Raw genomic sequence first — 23,800 nt, 5'->3', positions numbered from 1 at the left:
GGCTTCTGCGGATTATACTTGTAGAAATGGCGGGAGATGACCTTTTTTTTTTTCATTGTACCGAAACCGCGCAAAAATATTGCAGGATCACTTGATAAGGGCCGTGATACGGCACTGAACCCGCGCAGAAATATGTCTTAACACTTAATACTGGCCGTTATGCCGTACTGAAATCGCGAAAACATATTGCAGAGACACAAGATATGGGCCGTATAGATTCAAACTCAAGCTGCAACTTAGCAACATCCCCGATGAAAACTTTGCAAGCTACCTTCGCATTCACATGAGCTCGGATCTGGTCTCAACCTTGAATAGTATCTGTTATCCCACGAACGTACGTTCATTTTCTTTTGATAACATAACCAAAAAGTTGACCGATCATCTTATTGCTTCTACAAACAAACATAGTGAAGCCATAAAGTTCAGGATAGTTGTACAAAAATCTGACGAATCGATTTCAGAATATGTTACTTGTCTGAAGTCTGCCTACTCTGATGTGCCTAAGTGAGCGACTTCACAAATGTCAGCTACTTATCTCGATCTTATATAACTTTGTTAATTTCAGGGTTTGGGTTTTTCATAAGGTTTCTCTTAAAATCTGTGCATAAGAATTGTTCCCGATCCCGATTCAAGAGATCACTTCAGAAGCTGATTAGAACACTCGTCCAATCCGGGCAAAATTTAAGTATACGCGTAAAGGGTTAGAAGATTCGTGCATACGCACAAGAATGGACCACTAGATAAGGTACGAATTTCAGCATTCTGATACATGTTTCTTAACCAAAATTTCACGTAAAACACGATGCACACAACGAAATTTACCGAAATGAACTCCTTACGAAGATTTTAATGATTCTTGATGCGTGAATTCAAACCACCCGCTCATGAAAACTCAATGCTCTACGTGATTCACATCGCGCGCTAAACGTTATCATGACAGTCTTTACGATATATAAACCTGGCAACCTCAATCTTGACACTTTGGCTCAGCTGTAGCAAATTGCTTACAGTTTGAACAACACATGGTGGGAATTGAACATTACTCGATTGAGGAGCTTGTTGAAACCGTTGTAGTGCGCGATTTGACTTACGTAGACCTTTGAGTTTCTCGTCAGCGGGCAGCTCAAATTCCTCGTGACCAATGTGAAATAAAAACGTTGATATCTGTGTTAGGAGTTGGTTTCAGTCATTTTAGTTGCGCGAATCGTGTTCTGCGTGAAATTTTGGTTAAGAAACATGTATCAGAATGCTTAAATTCGTACCTTGTCTAGTGGTCCATTGTGCACGAATGATGTTCGTAAATTAACTTACGTATCCTTCCGCTTCCGCTGCGAGGGTGTAAATTAATGGGCAAAGAAAGTTTTAGAAAGAGCGAAAATCGCTGGTCGAGTTTAGTTCTCGTACATTGGACTAGGCTGTGAGTAGAACTGGAGAGGTAAAACGCCAAATACCTATTAAGCAAATATCCGTTGGCAAAGTTGAGAGGTAGATTTATCATGCAGCGGGGTTAGCATCCCCCAGGCACGAGACAAGAATAAAAAGCGATCGCGAGTGAAAAAAAAATTTCAATTTGCACTGAGTCTACTGCGGACGTGGCCAGATTGAGTTGCTGGTGGTGTTGCCAATTTATAGAGAAAGAAGTTCTTTTCATGAATGCAGAGTGTATTGGAAAGCAGTTTCGGGTGCAAAATCTTGATGCGCGCACTGGATATACGGTAATGAAAAACAGGTGTCTCCAAGTAAAACAACAATTCTTTATCGCTGACGCGGAAAGTTTCAATGTCATTTGATCCTAAATTGATCACCGTTGTTCACTTGCTTGATACCAACTTACGAAATTTTAGGACGAAAGCACTTGGGTCCAGTGAAAGTGAAGAAAATCACGCACGGCTTTAAATATTATTGCACTTAATAGTCACGGCGCTAGTTTGCATGATGGTGGTTGATGAAAAGTATTTGTTAATAAAACAGTGCAATGAGCCCGAAATTTAATACAGATATTTGATGAATATGCCAACTCTACTCCACTCAAAATAAGGTTTTCACGCGTTTTTGATTAAAATGTTATTTTAATGAACAATGGCGAGATACACGTTCAAAGCATTTATTGAACCTTCCATGAAACATACTCGAAAGGATAGGATATTATTGGTGTAAATTACGAATGTTCTAGGCCTGAAGTAATATCAGCCCCAAGTCAATAGCGGCTCACTGAAAACGTATTTCCAGTGGACTGTGGCCCGATGTCAGATGTCAGCTCAAAACGTTTCTTTGAAGGTTGTTCGTGTCGTTGAAAGTAGTCCGATACTCTTCCATTTCACGCACGTAATTAAAGTTTTGCGTTTGAAATGCAAGCGTCGCAGGGTAGAAAGTTTTGTGATCCGACGAATTCGAATTGAAAGTTGAGGATGAGAGGCATGTTTCCTCAAGCCAGAACTACATTTCTCTCGATGAGCGCTGAGACGCTCACGAATTCAACACCCAAGTGTTACTGCAAATATTCTCACTTCAATCAAGAAGATTTATTGGAAAACGGCAATGCCAATCATGGAATCATTCACTCTAGATGGAAATACGAGGAACGTTGGGTAGATAGTTCAACAGCATTTTCCATATCCATCCCATGAGCTTCTGAGTAAGCTCCAAGGTCGGATTAGCGCTCAAGGGCCTGGGGTGCTGGCGGGCACAAGGGGTGCGCACATTTGCGGATCGCATACTCTCTAAACTGAAGGGAGTTTCCGTTTCCCCAAAAAAACGAATGATTCATTTCCTCCGGGCCCAGCCCCTCCTGTCATTTTGATCAATGACATTTAAAAACTAAGTATTACCTACACGGAGAAAAAAAATCTCGTGCGTTAGACCCGAAGTTTAGGTCATATGGATCTCCGAAGTTTTCGGATTGAGCGTCTGAACACTTTAGGTCTAGCTGCCGAGGTTCGGATCACACATCAGAAACTCCAGTTCTTACACCTGAAGTACTTCAGATGTGAATTCCGAAGTTTTTCGGATGTGAGTACCGAAGTTGTTCGGATGTGAAAACCGAAGTTCATTCATATGTAAGAACTGAAGTTTCAGATGTGTTATCCAAACCTCAGCAGCTTGACCTTAAGTGTTCAGATGCTCAATCCGAAAACTTCAGAGATCCATATGACCTAAACTTCGGGTCACACGCACGAAGTTTTTTTCTCCGTGTAGTGTTAATGTCACTAAAGTGTGTATTACGTACCGCCTTACACCGATACAAGAAGTTGTCAAACAAACAAACAAACAAACAAACAAACAAACAAACAAACAAAAAGAAGGAAAAGTTAAGTTTTTGAATAACTCTTGTCAATTTTTGCTAATGCCTAAACTTAAACCACCCAAACACGCATTTATCTACGCATTGTTGACCCCGGAAAAAGGGTCACAAATAACGGATGTTCTTGACGCCCCTCTTATTAAGAAGTGCGCCGCCATTAGTACGACTGACGCATAGATAACCGTGCACATAGGAGAACTGAATGAGTGTTATTTCGTATCCACCGTTACCTTATCAAAGCCTCCCTCCGCATTTGGATCGGATGTGCCGCCTCAAGAGTTCCTCGCTCGCATGGCGGAAGAAAGGGGAGACTAGTCAGAAAACCCTCGGCTGAGCACTTCTCTCTTGATCTCGCGGTAAAGCAAATGTGAACGAAAAAAGAAAGACACAACTTGAGCTCCACACTGAAAGTTACACCGCCGAGCGAATCCCCGCGACGTACTGGTGCGGTGAATCGGTGAATGGACGCCGCGCCGCGCCGGTGCGAGGCTCAATTGAAAGCACGCAAGGGACGGGACGGGCGAGGATGCGAGCGACGCTCCTGAATGCTGATTGCGGGAGGGCCCCCTCGGACCCCGTGCAGACTCCGAAAAAAAGCACCAACGGTTATCAATCGCTACGCTTGGCCGGTCACGCCGCGCAGGGGGACCCCCGCTTCCGGAAGCTCCGGTCTTCCACGTTGCGCCAGGAGCGTCCCGGAGGACACCCAGCGACCGGGGACTGGATGGCACGACGCTCGTTCTTCAGAGCTTGACCGCCGAGTCAAAATATAATTATACAAACGATAAATGGACTGAGTTAAGCAAAAAGGAACCACCCCTTATTTTTGAAAAAATTGAGTTATGAGTGGTTTTGAACTCAACCACTGCTCTACTATCTATCGCCAAAAATTCAAAGTTTTTGTTGGAGCAAATATTGCAGAAATTGAACTTGAAGTTTATTTTTTACATTGAGTCTTATGCAGGAGCCAAATTTTCTCCAAATTGTTTGGCCAAAGTTTAACCAGCGGTTTGCGCCAAAAATTTTCTTTTTTTATTATCTTTCGAATGAGATCTCACAAAGTGGGGGTTGCCATTTGAAAAAAAAGTTAGCCCCCGCCCCCTAAATTTTGTGGGAACCAAAAAATCGCTACTTAAGACCGAGGAACATTCCCAAAGTTTCAAACTTCTATCTCAATTTAGCAAGAAGTTACAGGGGTCGTCATTGACCTTGGATAACCCTGTATAATTTTTTATTTGTAAATATACATATGAATATCCCGTGTACAGAGGTGGAACGAACTGAAATCGGTTTTTCATTTCCATCCTGATATATGTATTTTATTTGAAATAGGAGTATTAATAGTATATACATTTACTTGCTTACCCGGATGCAATAATCAACTTGTTCAATTCGACAATGAGTCCCACTAAGTTTCTCTTGTTGTGAGGATACATAGTGCTTTGTTCCACTATGAACCGTTTTACTTCCGAGAAGTTACTAAAAGTAACGGCGTAATCGAAAACGAGACAGTTCATGTCTAATAACATTGTTCCAAAGCTAATTTGTTGCTGTCGACACAATTGAGTGATTCCGTCGATAATCACATCTAACGATGGCCTTGAATCTGTCATTCTGCGATTCTTTCTCAATAACGACAATTGGAAAATAAAATTAATATTTACCCCGGCGGTAGGAACAAAATGAATTACTAGTTTAGAATAATTTCACTATCATTACAGTAAAAAGTAACCCTCACATTAAACACGAGGAAACTGATAGTCAACGTTCACTTTGTCATAACCTCAAAACTTCCGCCCTAATTTGTAAACAAACCGGTAGAGGGGGTGGCAATTCATTCCATAACAGGTGATTTCCAAAACACATGTATAACCTCAAAATTCGAGAAGTGTATGATCAGATTATTTAAAATTAAAGTTCTAAATTCAAAATTCTAGTTTTCAAAATGTCTAGCGATGAAGTGTCTGATAGTGGTGAGTACCTTTTACATTTCTAATCGTCCTTTCCATTAATATAATCTTAAGTAATGATGGTTCTAATTGTTTTCTTTATTTTGCAGGAAGTGTTGAAGACGTCCCGTCAACGGACAGAGTCAACGGGTGCCACACACGGGAGGGATGAGGCGCCCAAAAGTGAGGCTCTGCTGCGCGCGCACGTCGCATGTTTGGATTGTAATTTCGCGGCAGATTCGAACCCAAGGGGCGAATTCCATAATACATTCTTCTCAAATGCACAGTATTAAAGTAAAAAAAGTCCAGAGTTTTAATCACGATTACTTTAATTAAATTTAACCTCTCGTAAATCCATACGTAAAAAGGGTTTCCTTCTCCGTAAATTTTAACAGTTTTATAGTGAGTTTAGTGATTAAAATTTACAATTTTTAGGAGATTTTTTAAAGTTCTTACTACAAGGGAATGTCTTGGCGAAGATTCTTTACTTTAACTCGCTTGCTCTTGACTTTCACATGGATGAAGCTAGCAGAACTTTTCGTGGAAGGGAGGGGGAGGATACGCTCCCAGGTCGCTCCCTCAAAAAAAGAAGAAAAACCGCAACAATGATGCTGTGGGATTTTTCTTTTGTGGGGGGGGGGGGGAGCCTCTCGAGAAAGACTGGGCAGTGGGCTCCTCTGATGCCAGCTTTGCTCTCTCTCTCTGATATTTTGGTACCCTGCTACGAAATTTCTTTTCCATTTTACTGTTAGCCTTTCATCCTTACTGCTACACGAATTGTTAATTTGAGAGAATAAGATTGGAGGAAATTCATTTGTGAGCTGTCTGGAAAAGAGAATTGGACGTATTTATGCTACAAGGAAATATGTGCAAATGAGTGAAAGCAAAAAGATTAGTGTAGCTTGTGAGCCCTATGCACATAGATCCTCTTGATTCGATTTATTTTCGCATAATTCTTCTCAGCATAAATACGTTCAATTATATTTTAGCACTTTCTCGTCTCTTTTCTAAATCCTTAAGCTTCAAAAATCTCAAACAATATTTCCTCGATAAAAGCAATAGGTACCTGCACCCGCTATAATTATGATTATAGGCATAAGTCTATTGCTATAGCGTACCTACATTTAGAAACACATAGGTACCTACCTCAATTACTAAGTTTAATAATGTATGTGTCTCCTGGGTATCTTTGCAGAAAAACACCATTGTTACTGTCTGAAATTTTTACAGGATATTCTTTCTGTCTTGAAGAGAAATCAACGGAAATTAAAAGAGAATAAAACTGGGATCATTTCTCCTTAGAAAAAATAAACATGTTGGAAAATGACTAACGTCTTGAATCCAAAATGCATGTTTTTGGACTTAGGCCATCAGTGTGCTCAAGAAGCAGTATTCTGATTAAGTGATGATTAAAATATTAATGGCAATATTTGTTGAATTCGTAATTTGTATGAATTATTACATTTTGAATTTTTTACTTAGAAAAATCTTTGACTCGGTTTGTTTTGTCCTCCACGGTAGCTTCTGATTCATTTTTGGACCTTTGAGTATAAATTAAGTGTTTGTAAAGCACTGATTGGCCTAAAACATATTATTTTAACGAAAGTATTAGCAAACCCCCAGAGTTTGCTTTAACACATTTCAATATAATCGCAAAAAGAAGGATATAAGCCTGACAAATAATGCAATTCTTCAAAATGCAGACATTATTTTACTCTAAAAAAGTAGACATAAATCCAATGAATAAAAGCTACCGTTGTCATGAGGGGAAAAAGGAAATAGGAATTGATTAAAAACTGTATCTTTTTTGTTTTCATGTATTTTTTTAAAGAGGAAACAGAAAAAGGTGACCAAAAATTAACATTAAAGTCTATCACTAAGAACTTTAAAAAATCTCCTAAAAATTGTAAATTTTAATCACTAAACTCACTATAAAACTGTTAAAATTTACGGAGAAGGAAACCCTTTTTACGTATGGATTTACGAGAGGTTAAATTTAATTAAAGTAATCGTGATTAAAACTCTGGACTTTTTTTACTTTAATACTGTGCATTTGAGAAGAATGTATTATGGAATTCGCCCCTTGGGTTCGAATCTGCCGCGAAATTACAATCCAAACATGCGACGTGCGCGCGCAGCAGAGCCTCACTTTTGGGCGCCTCATCCCTCCCGTGTGTGGCACCCCAGAGTCAACATCTCCCTCCTCGGGTAAGCAATCAATATAACAAATATTTTAGTTTATAATCGGTGAAGGATCTATTAATACGGAAGCTTTTACCACATTATGATACGAAACAATACCTTTGACAGCCCGCGTCATACCATTCTTTTACATTTTAACCCTGACAGCCAATTGATATGATGGCCAATGCCGGATTATATTATTGTTGTTGACAATCATTTGAATTAAAATCTATTAAACTGCTACCGGAAATTACTTGCCAAACGTCTACGTCGATTATACGGCGCGGGTACTCCTCAATCATTGATACTTAATTAAAAAGTAAATTCAATACATGTTTCAGAAAATATGGTACCTGGATGCCAATTAGGGTTTTCCCTGGGTGCCTTTGTTAATAGTATTAATACGACATATCTTACATGGATACCTAAATAGTGCCTAGAATTATTAAAACTACTTCGCATGATTGGCATAGAGATGCAACCTACTCATTACATATGATACTTTTCTGTAAGGGTCCATTCCCTCTATGCTGCTCTAATAACTTTTCATACTACGTTAAAAATGTCGTTTAATTGAAAGCTTTAAATATACTTTTCTAAATCAATCTTATACCAATTTTCAAAGTTCCGTACTCTCATTTACACTATTGCAGAAACTTTTTGTTGTTTTGCAAAAACTGTTTGTTGTTTAATTAAATGCTTATTTTAGTATAGCAGATAGTTTTTGTTGTTTTGCAGATACTTATTGTTTTTTTGCAGATACTTTAAGGATTAATACATATTGTGTTCGCTAATAGAAAAAAGGCTCTTGATACTTGTTTCTCATTTGCAAATTGTATTGGTTGCTTGTTAACCGTTCTGTCATTCCTTCTCCTCAACTGTGTAAAAAGGCAATTTAACCGGAATCGTATTATGGAATTGTTAAGAAATTCGGTTAAGGGTTGCGTTTCTTATATCGTATAATTAACGACTTTATACGAACGAAATCGTCTCCAATTAAATGTTCTTTTATATGATTCATTGTTACAGAGTCCGTGAGGAACATCATCCTAACGTTCCATTTTATGCAGATATATACGTAACGCAAATTTCGAGGAACTGCCTATACGTGCCAATCACTAGTGGCTTCCACCAAATTTTATTTTTCAACTCCAAGACCTTGCGCCTTCTGTCTATGAGGCGTGAAATACGCGCCATCATGCCTCGCAACGAATTCCAGAAAATATCTCCAACATTGCGCTCCATGGATGTTGGGCAATTGATGATTTACAGAAATATGTTCTTCTTTTGCGGTGATAAAAAGAATCAAAGCCGGTACAACGCTGCATTAGACATCCAGGTGTGTACGCGTTTTGCCTCCTTTCTATATTTCCTATCAATCATATATTATAATATATAGAAGGTAAATGATCATTACTACTGCTTGATAACAAAAATGTTTCTAAAAATTTTTATTTGCTGTTACAGGGATTGGAGAAAGTTCTTACCACCGGTAAGAAGCACTTGAAATTGAATGACGGTGATATCCTGAACATATTCTATGTATCCAATGGGGATTCCCGTTGGAAAGTGAATTTATTTACCTCTTTAGCAGACAAAATGAAGGGGCTGCTATATAACTACATAATTGGAACCGGTCCTGACAATTTCTTTGAGAGCGTGGACACGGCCCAATCGTCGGGCAGTAAGTCAAAGAAAAACACTCTACCCCATGGCCGAGGGGAGTGTTGGCCCACCTCTATTTACACGGGCCAAAAAGACCCAATCATCTTGAAAGAAGAATCGGAAAATGACGACGCGCCTGAAGGTAAGATACATACCATTAATAAAACAAATCATATTCGCATAATCAGGTTGCTCACCGCCTGATATTATACCCTGGCCAAATTCCAGAATTACGCTATTGAAAAATCAATTTTAACCGTAACCCAAGTTGAATCATTCAAATTATAATTTAACAAATGCATGAATTTTAAACCCATTGCGTGGGTATTTATTAGGCTCAACGATATTAGTTATGCAGCCACTCTTGAATATGAAATTTATGGATTCGGCATATAAGTGATTTCCGATTTTCTATGAAGGAACCACGCCTAAAATAGATATTCTGTTACAGGTTATATATCGCAAAAAAAATTCGACCAACTAAAGGCGGAGCTAGAGTTATTGAAGCGGACACAACAAACTCACGGTAATGACTGGAATTTAATACAAATATATTTCCTACAATTTTCTTTGCAAATTAAAATTAAACCTTAGTTATATTCCATCCTTTCGTGAAGGTGATCCATATTTAATATATTAAGGATGAAGGGTTTTACATATAACTTTGAAGCCATTATTCGATAACAAGCCACTCTGTGACTTTCATGAAAAAAGAATATACAGAAATTACATTACCATTTAATGAAAAGCATTAATTATTTCCTTTAATGTGGCCCGTTTCTGCACTTTCCCAATAAGTGTTTACAAAGGAAGGAAGTCAATTGACAGCTGATTGATAAAATTCATCTTTCTGAATATTCATTGCGACATTGACTAAGTAAGGGACAGAATCCTTTCATCTATTCGTACAAGAAAATCAACTCCATTTCTAAGGAATTTTGACAAAGCCGTAACAAAAAATTAGAAAAAGTGTTTATAAGAGAACAGAGATAAATAGTGACGATGCAGGTTGGTGTATAAGGATAATTAAACACTGAATTAATAATCACCGAAAATAAATTGCTGTTTGCAGAAGATGCCGTTGACCCTCGGCCGGGGACCTCTAGACAGACTGGCCACATGGCGCCCTCTCCCCCGCGGGCCTCACCAGATCAGTCGCCGACTGCTCCAACGACGCCACAGTTGTCACCGTCTCTTTTGCGTCGATCTCCTCCGCTTCTCTCACCTCAACAGCGACCATTGCCTAAAATGCCCTCTCCACGAAATGGTAACAACAAGAAGTTAAAAGTTTCAATATCTGATAAATATCCGTTAAACTATTCGGAATTGATAGTTATTACTAAATGACACGAACTTTCTTCAAATTTGTCAGGTGTGATTGATTTACATAATAATTAAAAATTTCCTCCATTCGTGAGATAGAATGTACGGTAACTGCATGCCGTATAGGGTTTATCCTCCGTTTATTTGTTAATCGATTCATAGTTAAAGTACTCCTACGTGTGTGCGAGTCGCTTTTATAGCGCTCTTTGGCGCTGTGCGACGCCTAATCGCCACAAAGCTCGGTCTTCCCACAGGTCATCAGGGAGTTGACAATCTCTTATCTCATTTAACACCCCCTGTCGCCAACCTCTCACTGGGCGTCCCCTACGTCTCCTCCCAGGAGGAACCCAATCAAGCATCTTTTTTGGCAGCCTCTCTTCCGTCATCCTATTGACATGACCATACCAAACAAGTTGTTTGGTCATGACGTCGAACATGATGTCATTTTCGACTTCCATTATCTGACGCACTCTATCATTACGGACCCGATCTCTCCTAGAAATTCCTGCTGACCTTCTCCAGAAATCCATCTCCGTTGCTCTTAGCATATCCTGTGTCCGTTTCTTCAGCTGCCAAACTTCACATCCGTATGTTAATATACTTTTGACTACAGCGTTGTATATCCTCCTCTTGTTATCTTTGGAAATCCGCTGATCCCAGAGGATTCCATTTAACATCGCTATAGCCTTCCTTGCTAAGGTGTTCCTTTCCCTGATAGCTTCATCCGTCCTTCCATCCTGGGTCAACCGCACTCCCAAGTACTTAAAGTGCTCGCAGCCTTTGATCTGCTGCCCATCCTCTAACTCAATGCTTTGCTGATCACCGCCAAAAGTCATCTTCTCAGATTTGGATATGCTGACTTCCAGACCCCACTTCCGATACTCTTCTACTAGCTTGCGCATCATGTATTCCGCGTCATCTTGATCTTGAGCAACCACCACCTGGTCATCAGCAAAGCACAGAGTAAACAGAGTTTCGAGATCACCCAAGGGGACACCCATGCCAGAGCATTTCTTTTTCCATTCTTTTAGCACGCACTCGAGATAAATTTTAAATAATGTTGGCGACAAACAACATCCCTGTTTTAAACCCTTAGTCACATAAAATCCCGCTGACAACCCCCCATGGCACTTAACTTTGGTAAAACTCCCTTTATAAAATCGCTTAACAGCGTCAATCAACCCCCCGTTAAAATTCGATTTTTCCAAGGCCTCCCAAAGTTTCACCAACGGCACGCTGTCATACGCCTTCTGGAGATCCACAAAAATTAAATGCAGTTCCTGAGCTACGGCCATTTTCTTCTCAATGACCTGGACAATAACAAAGAGGTGATCTATCGTAGACCTGCCAGCTCTAAAACCAGCCTGCTCCTCTGCTTCGTGATCCTGCCATTCGTCCTCGATCTTCGCTTTCAGTATCTTCCCGTACACTTTGCTTATTGTCCCGGTCACTGAGAGCCCCCGGTAGTTGTTACAGTCGTCCTTCCTTCCCTTCTTTTTGTAGATGGCCTTGATCCAAGACTCCTTCCACTCCCTTGGTACCTCGTCACCCCTGATGCATTGTTGCATCAGTTTTCTGAGGCACTCAAAGAGCTTGGCAGTCCCGTACTTGACCAACTTGACAGGAATCCCACCAGGACCCGGTGCTTTGTCATTAATTAGCTCTTGAACCGCTTTAATTATGTCACAAGTGTGGATCTCCAAGTTGTTCATTCTTCCGTTGTCCGTGCTGTTGTCTCGAAACTCTGGGCGCCTTTCCGTCAAAAGATCTTTAAAATGATCCTCCAGTTTTTTAAGTGATATCGGAGAAACGATGTCGCTCTTCATGTCTCTACGTAAACCTTTAATTAACTTCCAGCTCTCAGCACTTTTTCTCCCCCCTAGGTAGGTGTTAATTCTAGAACAGTTGCTTTCCCAAGCTTCATTCTTCTTCCGTGTTATGAGGCTCCTAACTTTAGACTGAGCTTTCCTGTAAGCAACTTTATCTTCAGTCTTTTTAGACGACAGAAATATAAGGTGTTTTTGCCTCTTAAGATTTATCTCGTCTTCAATTTCTTCATCCCACCAGTAAGGATGCTGGTATTTATTACTGGTTTTGTGAACACCTAGGGCTTCTTCCGCTGCAGAGTGGATACAATCTTTGATGAACTGATATTGCTCTTCCGTGGTACCCGAGAGTCCATCCCCCAGCTTCTCATCTAAGCGTTTCCGATACAGAGCCTTGACACTAGGGTGCTCCAAACTTTCGATGTTATACCATACTTCATGATTTTGCGTTCCCTGACTCTGCTGTTGCTCAGGCATTGGCTCTTTATCTTTAATCCCTTTAACGGGAAACGCTATATCTGCTCGGAGGAAATGATGATCACTGCCGCAAGAGAGTCCCCTGCACACTCTAACTTGCTGCAATTTCAACTTAGTAGTGTGCTTTACAATTACATAATCGATGATGGATTTCAATCCTCGCTTTGGCTGGACCCAGGTATACTTATGGATGTCTTTGTGTTGAAAAAAGCCATTCAAAATTTTCATCTCAGTTTGAGAACAAATTGAGATGAGCCGATCACCGTTATCATTAACAGCATCCTCCCCAAACGGTCCAACAACTATACAGTTTACTCGTCGTCCCGTTCTGCTGTTCAAATCACCCATAAGAATGGCTTCCCTGCCAGCACCAACGTTCAGTATTTCATCATTCAGATCTTCGAAGAATTGGTCCTTACATGCGACAGTGGCATCATCATTTACACCGTATACTCCGAGCAGCGTGATCTTATGTCCGTACAGGTTAAGGTTCATTTTGATAATGCGCTGGTTGACGGCCTCCCAAGTGCCCACGAACTTACGTAGGCTTCTCCGCAAAAGTATTGCTACTCCTTGCTGAGCACGCTGATCTTTGGCTACGCCGCTGTAGAATAGATCATAGTCACCGTAATTCTCTGACCCGTGCCCTTTTTTCTTGGTCTCAGTAAGAACAGCGACATCCACTCCAAGTTTCTGAATCTCCGATATCACTTCCGGTAACTTATTTGAAATGCCTTGGACATTCCACGTCCCAAATACCATTGTCCGTTTTCTCAATTTTTGTCGACGTGTCCGTTTAGTTCTAGTGGTACCGAGGCTTGTATTGTTAGGTCGTTTAACAGTAAAACTTTTAACAAGTACCGGGGAGTTAGCCCGATGACTCAACCCCCAACCTGGAGGACCAGGGTTTGATTTCGGAGTTGCCTCTCCTAGACAGGTTGCTTTCACTTCAGCTCAGAGCCCTGTCTGCCCTTCTAGCAGGTGGTTCATACGCCCAGAAGCCGGTGACCATCTCCACTGCCCCCTTTGAGGCAGGGGCTACCAGCTGGGGTCCGCAGGATTGCTAAACCTGTGACAACAGTCCCCCATACGGTTTCACCCCCCAACGCAATCGGTCCGCACCCCCAACCGCCTGTTTGGATGCCTGCGCACTTTATATTCGAGCCCTGCACCATTAATACTTTTGAGTGGGACTTAGGAGTGTTGTTGGCCCCTGTTCTAACATCTGCTGCAGTCGGTCCAGTAGTACTGCTGATGCTGCACTCGTCCAATGTATTCCCAGCTCTAGGCATGGGATATCTTTTGGTCCAGAAGGTGCCTACAAACGCCCCTTCTCTGCAGTTTACCCCACCTGGTGGTTGCACGGTGGCTGTGCTCCCGCAGACGCATGTCACTGCAAAACCTGGAGACATTGTTCCCCCACCTCTGGCCGTCCAAACCGACAAGCCCGTCGACAATTCCCGGGGACAGTTAGATGGCCTAAACCCCCCAAACTAGTGAGGGTGGACGGAGGGTTTAGGCCACCTTTGACAATCTTTTTGACAATCTTTCAAAATTCTCGTGAGCAGCAGTTACCTTCCGTGCTGTTGCGCCATATTCACCTGTCTTTTAAGTCAAATTTCTCTAATCTAACTCCTACGTAAATTCCTATAATGTGCTTATCATTCTCCAAAGTAGGTTGCATATTGGCATTGAAATTTATCCATCCCATTACATATCATAGATTCATCCTTAGGGCCCTAACCGCCTATGGTTCCTAAAAACTTAAAGTTATTTGTAAAGGCTGTGGAAAATTTGAAATCTTCAAACGTAATTTTCTAATTCAAAATCATACAGACGCGCAACGATGGGGAAACCTTATTTACAATTATGTAATATTATTTTGCATTCTTGCAACTACTTTCTTTGTTATCGCAATTTGTTTTTGCTAGTTACATAAGAAATGTTACTCAATTGCTAACAGTTATTGCTACCTTACAACTACTTTTTGCCATTTAGGGAACGTCATGTCAATAATTGGCTATCAAACCTAAACTAGATGAAGCCAAGAAGCGTAAGCATTGTTCAGTGATAGCAAAACGCCGCTTCCGAACCTCTCAGCACACATTAACCGATAATTACGGTTCTGACCTAGTCGATTCATATGGGATTATCAATCTACCACTCATCACTATTTGTTTCGCCTTTTTATTAACGTGAACCTACATATTTCAGAATTGACCAAAATGATTTAATATACATTAACATAAAATGATTTTATCACAATAATTCCTTTTCTAGATGAGAAAGACAACAACGAGGACAGCGACGAACATGTTCTGATTAACGGACCAGCAATTACTGTGTCAAGTGATGAGGAACCATTCTCTGATCAATATATCTTTGACATGATCCGGGAAAGAGCCGATTTGGATGTAAATCCTGAATTGGATATCGTGGAGGTATCTGTGTATGACGCTCTGAAGGAGACTGAGGAAACTTCCAAGTCGTCCTCAACTATAGTTGATCAAGCAAATGAAAACACCTGGACCAAAAAACTGCCGCCACCAATTAATGTACTTTCTGTTGAGACGCTTTTAGAAACCGCAAAGAGAAAGCATCGTCGCGAGGATGATGATGACAGCTATGATTCTCCTCCATCTCCAGAACTAATTCCTCTAAAAAAAAGGGGTCCAAGAGTACTAGGTGACGACAAGAAGCCAGAACCCTCCTCAAATAATCCATCGTCTTCATGTAACCCAAAAGCTTCATCCTCCACTGCTCCACAGTCCACGTTCAATCCAAACACATCATCCGCCACTACTCCACCGTCTACCTTCAGTCCAGAAGCAGCATCCGCCACTTCGCAACCAATAATGAGTGCTGTAACGCCCATTTCGACAACAACTTTACCACGGCAGTATTACAACAAGAAGTTAATTGTAGGGACCATAATACCGTCACCAAGTCCTCCCGCCCTGAACACCCGCTCACACGTAAGGATCCATCCTTTTATACTTCCCCAGAAGCCTTTGTGATAAGCATAAAAAAATTGTCATTGGAGAGTAAATTATTCTTTGATTATGTTTTATTACGAATAAACAAGAATCTAAAACTACTATTTAAAGAAAATTTATATACCGTACATCATATACTGTACAATCATATATCAATTTCTTCATCTCCCATTCATTAGCGTGAAGAAAAAAATTATCCCTACATCAATGAGAGGGAATATTCTAAAATTCGGTGATATATAAGTTCCTTCTTAATTTACCTTACTTTTTTGCTACACCCACTATTTACACACCTAAACTTTGTCGAATAACCATTCCTATAACAATGTATTTGGAATGAGGTGGAACGAAGTAGACAACGGCATGACGACTCCCGGCATTTAAATTGCACCTCTTTAATAAATAAATACTATGATTCTTGGTACTGATTGAAAACTAACGACTTCTTCCTAATATTCATGTACTTCTAACCAGTGTCAAATACGAAAGAATATATTACCTATACATTCACATGAGATGTTAAAAAGCGTCGTTGAATGAAGATGTTCCGCTAAACGTTGTAGTAATTTGAATTAAATGATAAAGGACATTTGTCTATTCGTCTTTTTAGTAAAATGAAGATTTTGTGTTAATTTAATTCTAATTAACAATTCTTGCTGTTTCAGAGCCATGCTCGTAATATTGCTCGCCTAGCCATGCAGAGACGCGGCCACATTACGCAGTGGTACTGCCCGAAGTGCGATATGCAGCACGTGGCTAATGACCCACGCTGCTACCATCACAAGTGAATCATACTTTTTCATGAGTTACATTCATGGGTATCATTAATGTTTGTTTCACAATAATTTTATTCAGATTCTTGTTTTTTCTACTAATATTCGTTGGCCAGTGTTTGAAAATATTTCATCTTCTTTTTATTCTCATTACCAAATTTAGCCTGCATGGAATCATCAGTCTAGAGGGTTTGATCCTCAACTTAATGTTATGGCGGGTTATGTTCAAGTTAGAGCTCTGGAGAGGATTGGGCTTTAACTACGGAATGGAAGAATTCCAAGGTCGCTTATTAGGAGCACGATTTTCATGAATTTTACCGTATTAAAGTAAGAAACAATATAAAGAAGAAAAAAAAACTTCACCTTACAAGACCTAGCCCACTTTCACAGAGCTTTAAAAGCCGGGCTTTTAATTTTTGCAACGTCGACACAGACGACGTTGCAAAAATTAAAAGCCCGGCTCAATTAGCTAGGCAATTACAGCACTGTTCGGTTATTACTAATGGGATAGAACTAATCGATGACGATATTCCAGCGATACTCTTCGTTCCCACGAGCGGAGAAAAGATGCGTCAAAACATCATGCAAAGGATGTCGAAATCGGAACAAGAGGCTGAAACGTGGGTGAGAACACTCAATCAGGCATGCAGTTCCTTTTCAAGGAACAAGCTCATTGTCAGAACCAACAACTATCTAACAGATTGGTTTAGCTACTCACAAAACAGTCCTCGAAAACCTGCCGCTGTCGAGAAAACAAAACGCTCCCGTCCTCCATCAAAAGGAAACTCGAGCGAAGGCTGAAACATCGCATCTTGATGAAAAGCCAACCAAAGTGACATCAAGTCACAAAGGGGGGAAAACTCTTCAACATTTTAAATTTAGATTTTCTCAATAGAATAAGACTCACGTCTTAAAACAAATATTTCTTAAAGAAACAATATAAAGAAGAAAAAAAAACTTCACCTTACAAGACCTAGCCCACTTTCACAGAGCTTGAGTTCCCCCGACCTACATAATTTTAACCTTACCTACTTAATCTAACCGTACATGTCCTGACCTTAACTAACCTAATCCAAATATACGTGACCCAGACCTCCCCTTTACACTTAATTTTTAAGTTTTACTCATACGGAAGATATTTTTCTGTTTGTTGACATTACTGCCTAAGCACGACGTCAACAATCGTTGCCACCATGCAACGTTATCGTATCTCACAGCCACCGCGTGCGACAACAGATTCTGAGACCAGCACAACTGGCCATTGAACCGCTGGTAAAATGTTACAAAATTGTACCACTCCCAAGATGTTCGTCAAGATCGAAACTTCACTGGCAACGCAGAATTGAGTGCTACCTAAGCTAAGATTTTTCAAGAAACTTGGTATAGCAACGTGCTTTATCTTGCTTTGACGCTTAAAGATGCACAGACGGAGCAAAAAATACAAGTACGATTCTAAGGCTACTTAGAAAACGTAGAGAGCAATCGAAAGATGAAAATCATTATTTTGCAGTGGCATTTTTTACTAGTAGGTAACTATAATATTGTTAGGATACGTAGACTGTTTACAAGCACGCACACATGATTGATGAAAAATCTGTCGTGCAGTTTCAAGGGGAAAAAAGAAACTACACGCAGTTCACAGCAGAACTTGAAAGTGGTTATGTTTTGAAATAATCTCATTAGGAAAGAAACGTTCAAGTATTACGTGAACCACTTCAGGGAGAAGGGGGAGGACGTAGTGAGCTTCACAAGGCCTTACGCGTGGACGGGAGGAGGGAGGGTGTGTTTCAAAATGTCTTAGGCAATATTTGAACGTCCCCAATGTATCACAAGAAGTAAAATGAATCGTAGGTCTTAGAATGCTCATCTCTGAAGTCCAAACAACATTCATATCATAATCACAATGATTTTTCTGTGGTGGGTGACAGTTACTTCGCTCCTGCGCCTCGATTGTTGAATCGTTTATCGAGTGAATTCGATCGATAACTCCCTATCTTCACAATCGATCGAGGTCATTCGATAACGATTCAACAATCGACCCGCTGGTGCCAATGCTGCGTTTTTCCTGAAGCCGAAATAATGATAGATACCAAAAAAGCATATGTTTTCTGAGCAGTGCACGAGCTACGATTTCTTTTTCTTCGTCCATTTCCTGGGAAAGATGACATTAACAAAGCAGCAACACGCTAAGGGCTAACAACGAAAATATTGAAGGGCATACATTTTTCCATCACTTGGAGCCAAAGGACCGTCAGTACTACCTTTCTATCTCCATTCTATCTTTCTTTGTCTTTCATCTTGATATAATAATTCTTGTCTCTCTCTTTCTATTGTCCTTCTTTCTTTAAGTATCTATGTAGTAAACGGCCCTTCGGTCCTTCGGCTCTGAGCTACGGACTCCTATTTACAAATAAGAAACACGAAACACTCCGAAAACATAAAAGTATACTTAATCCATTACAAAGTTTTCAAAGTTTGGCATGGCTCTTTTTCCTTTTTCGGCATTTGAGTACTTTTCTTTGTTTTTTTTTCCAGTTTGGTTTTTCAAATTTTTCTTCACTTCTTGATTTTTTGATCTGTTCGTTTTTTTTTCGTTTCTTTCATTATTTTTCTTAATTTTTAATATTCAAACCCCCCATTTGTTGGATTACTCTTTTTATTTTTTTCTTTCATTTTCTTCATATAAAGTTTCGTTTTTTAATTTTTTTTTCTTTTTTTTGCTTCACTTACGTTTTTTTTTTTTTTTTTTTTTTTTTTTTTTTTTTTTTTTTTTTTTTTTTTTTTTAAAGGTAGGTACATTATGTTTTTATTACAGAATAACAATGAATTGGGCACATTAGAACTTGCACATCGTAAGTTTTCGAAAAAGTTTCCGATCCTCCAATTAGCCAATGCGTCATCAGCGGTTGACTTACTGAGAAATATACGATGCACAATTCTTTACACGACTTTTTCAAAAGATTCTGCCACTATTTATCGTAAAGAATCCCCAGAATTCACGCCGCCGGGCCACACCCGCTGAGAGGCGGATTTTCACAGATATGACGCGTACGCCTTGCGTCAACTGGATCTACTTGGCTCCCATCCCTGTATCGACTCCAATTCCAATCATGCCAATCGATGCCTTCAAGGAGATTTTGCGCCTTTGTCTCAGCAGGCTCCTCAAGATCTGCGAGACCTTGAGCCCCGAAAAAGCCATGCAGGTTTTCGTGTAATTTTCCACAGGGAGATGAAAATGTATTTCTTCTTACGGACGAATATATAATACATTAGGACCCTTCTCGTGGGTTCTCTTGCGACGGCGCTACCTTGCAATGGCCTTGAGAAGTTTTACCGAATCACAGCTTCTTGTTTGACCTATGGATAGTGCTACAAAAGAAATGGAATCAGCCAATCCGAGAAGTAACTGAGGTCCCGAACAAAAAACTCACGAATTAGCGGAATCGGGGAAAACGCAACGGCTGTTGACGGTTACTGCCGTTGATGCCGACTGCTTCACGTAGAGATATTTTCTTCGTCCGTTTGTGTGGGCGTCCTTTAAATGACTGCGGCTAAGAACTGGAACAGGGAATATTTTAATTGCTTAGTAACAGTGCTTGATCCCAAAATGAAAATGCGTTGTATGCGGCACGTCCGACTCGGCAACGGTTTCCGTGCTTTATATAACGATGAATTCACTACAACCACTCGGAGACTTTAATTATAGGTCTTCTAGTATAGTGAATCCAGTCACTGAACGGTACTCAGATTGTAACGTTCGAACAGATCCACCTCCAAAGTTGACAGGGGAGTTTTTCCAAATACTCCCTGCGGAAAATGATACTTCACCCAAGTCCTGTGAGTTGACTCACAGTCCTGTGACTTGACTCACAGTCCTGTGACTTGTTGAGCGTAAACAAAGCAGTAAAGACCACCACAAGACTATCAGTAGGGGTCGCAATGATGATCGGTAGACAGATTTCAAGCTGCGGCGTTGTAGAGGCAAAACTTGCGATTGGGCGAGTGTAACCGTAGACTTGCGAACTGCAGTGTTCGCGTAATAAAGGCATAAGGACACCAGATGACCGGAGAGCATTTCAGGGTTGTACTGCGGGACATTACTGTTTCCCAGCTGATCTTTTCCAGGTGTTCTTCACATCAATGGGTGAGTACCTGAACAACAACAAATTCAATCGATGGATCGAGACTATTTCGCTGCACCTTTCATGTTACCGTCAGACGATCCAAACCTTCCGCACCTACAGCCGAAAATCCAGGTCTCCCGAGAATTTTATAGGGAGGTTGAATAATTTTGGCGTTTTAGACGGCGATTCTTTGGCGGGATCTATTCTTGACATACTACTACAGTCCTAATAACCAACGCCTTTCGTTTGACATTTGTGCTTTGACGATATGCTGGATTAACGAATTTACGATGTTCAGCCTTATGGATCACGCTCCCGAGTCCAATTCTTCTTGAGTGGGAGGTTCTTTACAAAGAGATTCCATATCTGATGGCAGCATATTCGAAGTTCGAGAGCATAGGCGCCCTAGGACTCTATTTATTCGCCAGTAGCTTGAGAAAATTGTCTTCTTCTTCTTCATTCTGATCGCAAACGCCTTTCGTGTGACGTTCGTGCTTTTACGATATGCTGGATTAACGAATTTACAATATTCGGCCTTAAGGGTCGCGCTCCTGAATCCAATTCTTCTCATGAGGGAGGCTCCTTACAAGGAGATTCCACATCTGATAGTGGCAGATCGAAAGTTTGAGAGCATAGCCGCACTAGAACCGTACCTATTCATCAGTGGCTTGAGTCAAGTTTCTTCTTCTTTCCCATGGTAGCAGCAGTTATGGTTCGTCAGGATCTTGCAAGTTAAGATCACAGCCGTTCTCCAATTAGAACTCGATGGGATGAATTCTTAGTTTTGGAAATACTATTCGTCAAAACTAGACTCGAGAATAGTTCATACTCAGCAATTTGATGGTAAGTGGAACAAAGAGTGCATCTGACAACGAAAAAAAGGCGCTGGGTGTCGCAAGAAAAAATCCTAGGTAGTGTTTTCGCCGAATTCTTCACCTTCAAAGAAAAAGGCTAAGTTCATACTCAGCAATTTGATGGTAAGTGGAACGTTTCTTAAGGTGAGGCGCCGCTGGGCCTGAGCGAAAATGATCTCCAAGTTTAAAATTCGAGCCAGTTTGGAAATGCTGAAATCGCTGATTTCTGTCATTGCCTGAGAGACAGACATCGTAAAGCTGACATGCATAACTTGGAGCGCCTGCAATGTTGCTGATATACTTTCCGTGTTACTTCTTCGCGTAGACAAACTAATCAGACTTATTCAGCGCTTGAGCAAAGAGTGCACACTCATTGACTGAGTGCTTACTTCACCGGCCAGACTAGCGCTTCTTCAATGTGCTGGTAAATTTTGCGGAGCCAAACCAAGGGCGGATGCATTGTACACTTCAAAAACACTTGCTTCAAAGTTGAAACTCCATTAGTTTTCACACGGATGTTTGACGCAATTTGTTCTGAAAATCTGAATGTGCTTTCAATAACCATTATGATGCGTTTTTGTCTAGTTGGAGTTGAAATCCAGTCTGCATTCGGCGATTACCAGGCAGAATCCCAGCAGACCGGCTAACAGACATAGACGTTGGAACGTAGTATCCGCTGTGTCAGATCCGCCGTATCATCAACTTGCAGTCGAGATCAATCGTAAGTATTAACACCATTACTAAGTGCCATAAGGGGTCTGAAGTTCTGGGTGATTTTTCAGGACTTGGGCGGCCAAGCAAATCACCTTAATCTTTCTTCTTCTTCCGCTTCTTCTTTCGACAAGAAATCTCAACAGAGACTCCCGTCTTGTCCATCATGTTTTCAGGAACACGACCGAGAAGACTGCAAGTTCAATACAGCTAAATGTCACTTCCGCAAACGTGTCGGTCATATTTCTGATATCTGCAGATCTCAATACAAATCACAGAATAGTTTCAACATGTCTAACAACGATTACCCAAGCGTAGGCACCGATTATTTAGGAATCAACAAAATCTCTACTGTCGATGGCACTGAGTGTTTCGGTGTTCAATCTTCTACAGGGGATCAAGTGCCCAATTTACTTCTGCCTCCTCCTCCTACTATTCCGACATCCACAGAATCAAAACGTGTTTTCCTTGGTAATAGAACAAATATTTCTGAGGATAAGAAGGCGAAGATGATGCAATTCAATTATTGCCCAAGACACAAGTGATGCAGTTTACGTAAAGCCCTCTGCCGAAATTTTTTGCCCGGTGAAAAATATGGATCATGCTATTCATGTTGAGCACTGTTTAGAACTGTGAAACATGAATTTGCATCAGAATATCAACGATGTAATCAATTTTGAACCCCGAGTCCATTTTCATTCCCAAAATGAATCAATAATCGCGTAGAAATGGAAAAGAGTGGGCACTGATTTTGGCATCTTGAGTGACGAGTTAGCACACACATCGAGAAACAAAGTCATCATCGCGCTCTTGAAAAAAATGAATCTAGTTGTGATTGATTCAATAAGCATTCAATTTTACTGGGTGAACGCAGCCGATTGTGGACGGGAAAAAGCAGCGACTTTACATTCAACTCATCCGTAGCACTATTGAAAAAATGAATTGGATTAAATTGTTGATGACTTCAAAAAAGTTCAATTTTACTGGGTGAATGCAGCCGATTGTGGTCGTGTGGTCGGGGAAAATGCAGCGACTTTAAATTCCATTCTTCCGCGGTACTTGGATCTAATTCGACAGCGTGTTGTTGATGACTTCAAAAAAGTTCAATTTTACTGGGTGAATGCAGCCGATTGTGGTCGTGTGGTCGGGGAAAATGCAGCGACTTTAAATTCCATTCTTCCGCGGTACTTGGATCTAATTCGACCGCGTGGAAGGGAAACTGCGATTTGTTAACGTTGCGCTGGGAAGGAAACGCACATTCATCCTGGGTTAGGGTCGGAGGGGGTATCGACATGAGAGTCGGTCATCAGCGTGGGCAGAGACATTCTGGGGGCCAAAGAGCCGTTGGTTGGAACTCAGCAACTTGAGAAGAAGTTATGAAATCGGCCCGACGAGAAGATGGGATTCACGATGGAGATAAGATCAAAAACGGCCGCAGTAGGAAACGCACATTCGTCCTGGGTTAGGGTCGAAGGGGGTATCGACATGAGAGTCGGTCATCAGCGTGGGCAGAGACATTGTGGGGGCCAAGGAGCCGTTGGTTGGAACTCAGCAACTTGAGAAGAAGTTATGAAATCGGCCCGGCGAGAAGATGGGATTCACGATGGAGATAAAATC

At 40.8% G+C, this 23,800-nt stretch overlaps 1 protein-coding gene across 7 annotated transcripts in view; it reads right to left on the bottom strand.

The window, feature by feature from the left end:
• LOC109033040 (low density lipoprotein receptor adapter protein 1) overlaps positions 1-23,800 on the bottom strand; it is a 71,512-nt gene that overhangs the window by 5,099 nt on the left and 42,613 nt on the right. For 2 of the 7 annotated variants that reach the window (XR_011899627.1, XR_011899626.1), the window contains exon 1: positions 10,149-13,800. The exons of 1 other annotated variant lie outside the window; for it this stretch is intronic. The gene's annotated coding sequence lies outside the window, so the exon portion shown is untranslated. Of the gene's footprint in view, positions 1-3,531; positions 4,066-10,148; positions 13,801-23,800 lie in introns of those variants that run through there. 4 more of the 7 variants (XM_072298845.1, XM_072298847.1, XM_072298848.1 and 1 more) reach the window with 3 other exon arrangements.

This window comes from Bemisia tabaci, chromosome 3 (genome assembly GCF_918797505.1).
Source record: "Bemisia tabaci chromosome 3, PGI_BMITA_v3".
Taxonomy (NCBI): Eukaryota; Metazoa; Arthropoda; class Insecta; order Hemiptera; family Aleyrodidae; genus Bemisia; species Bemisia tabaci.
Note: the sequence above shows the minus strand (reverse complement) of the source record. Positions and strands in the feature narration are given on the sequence as shown.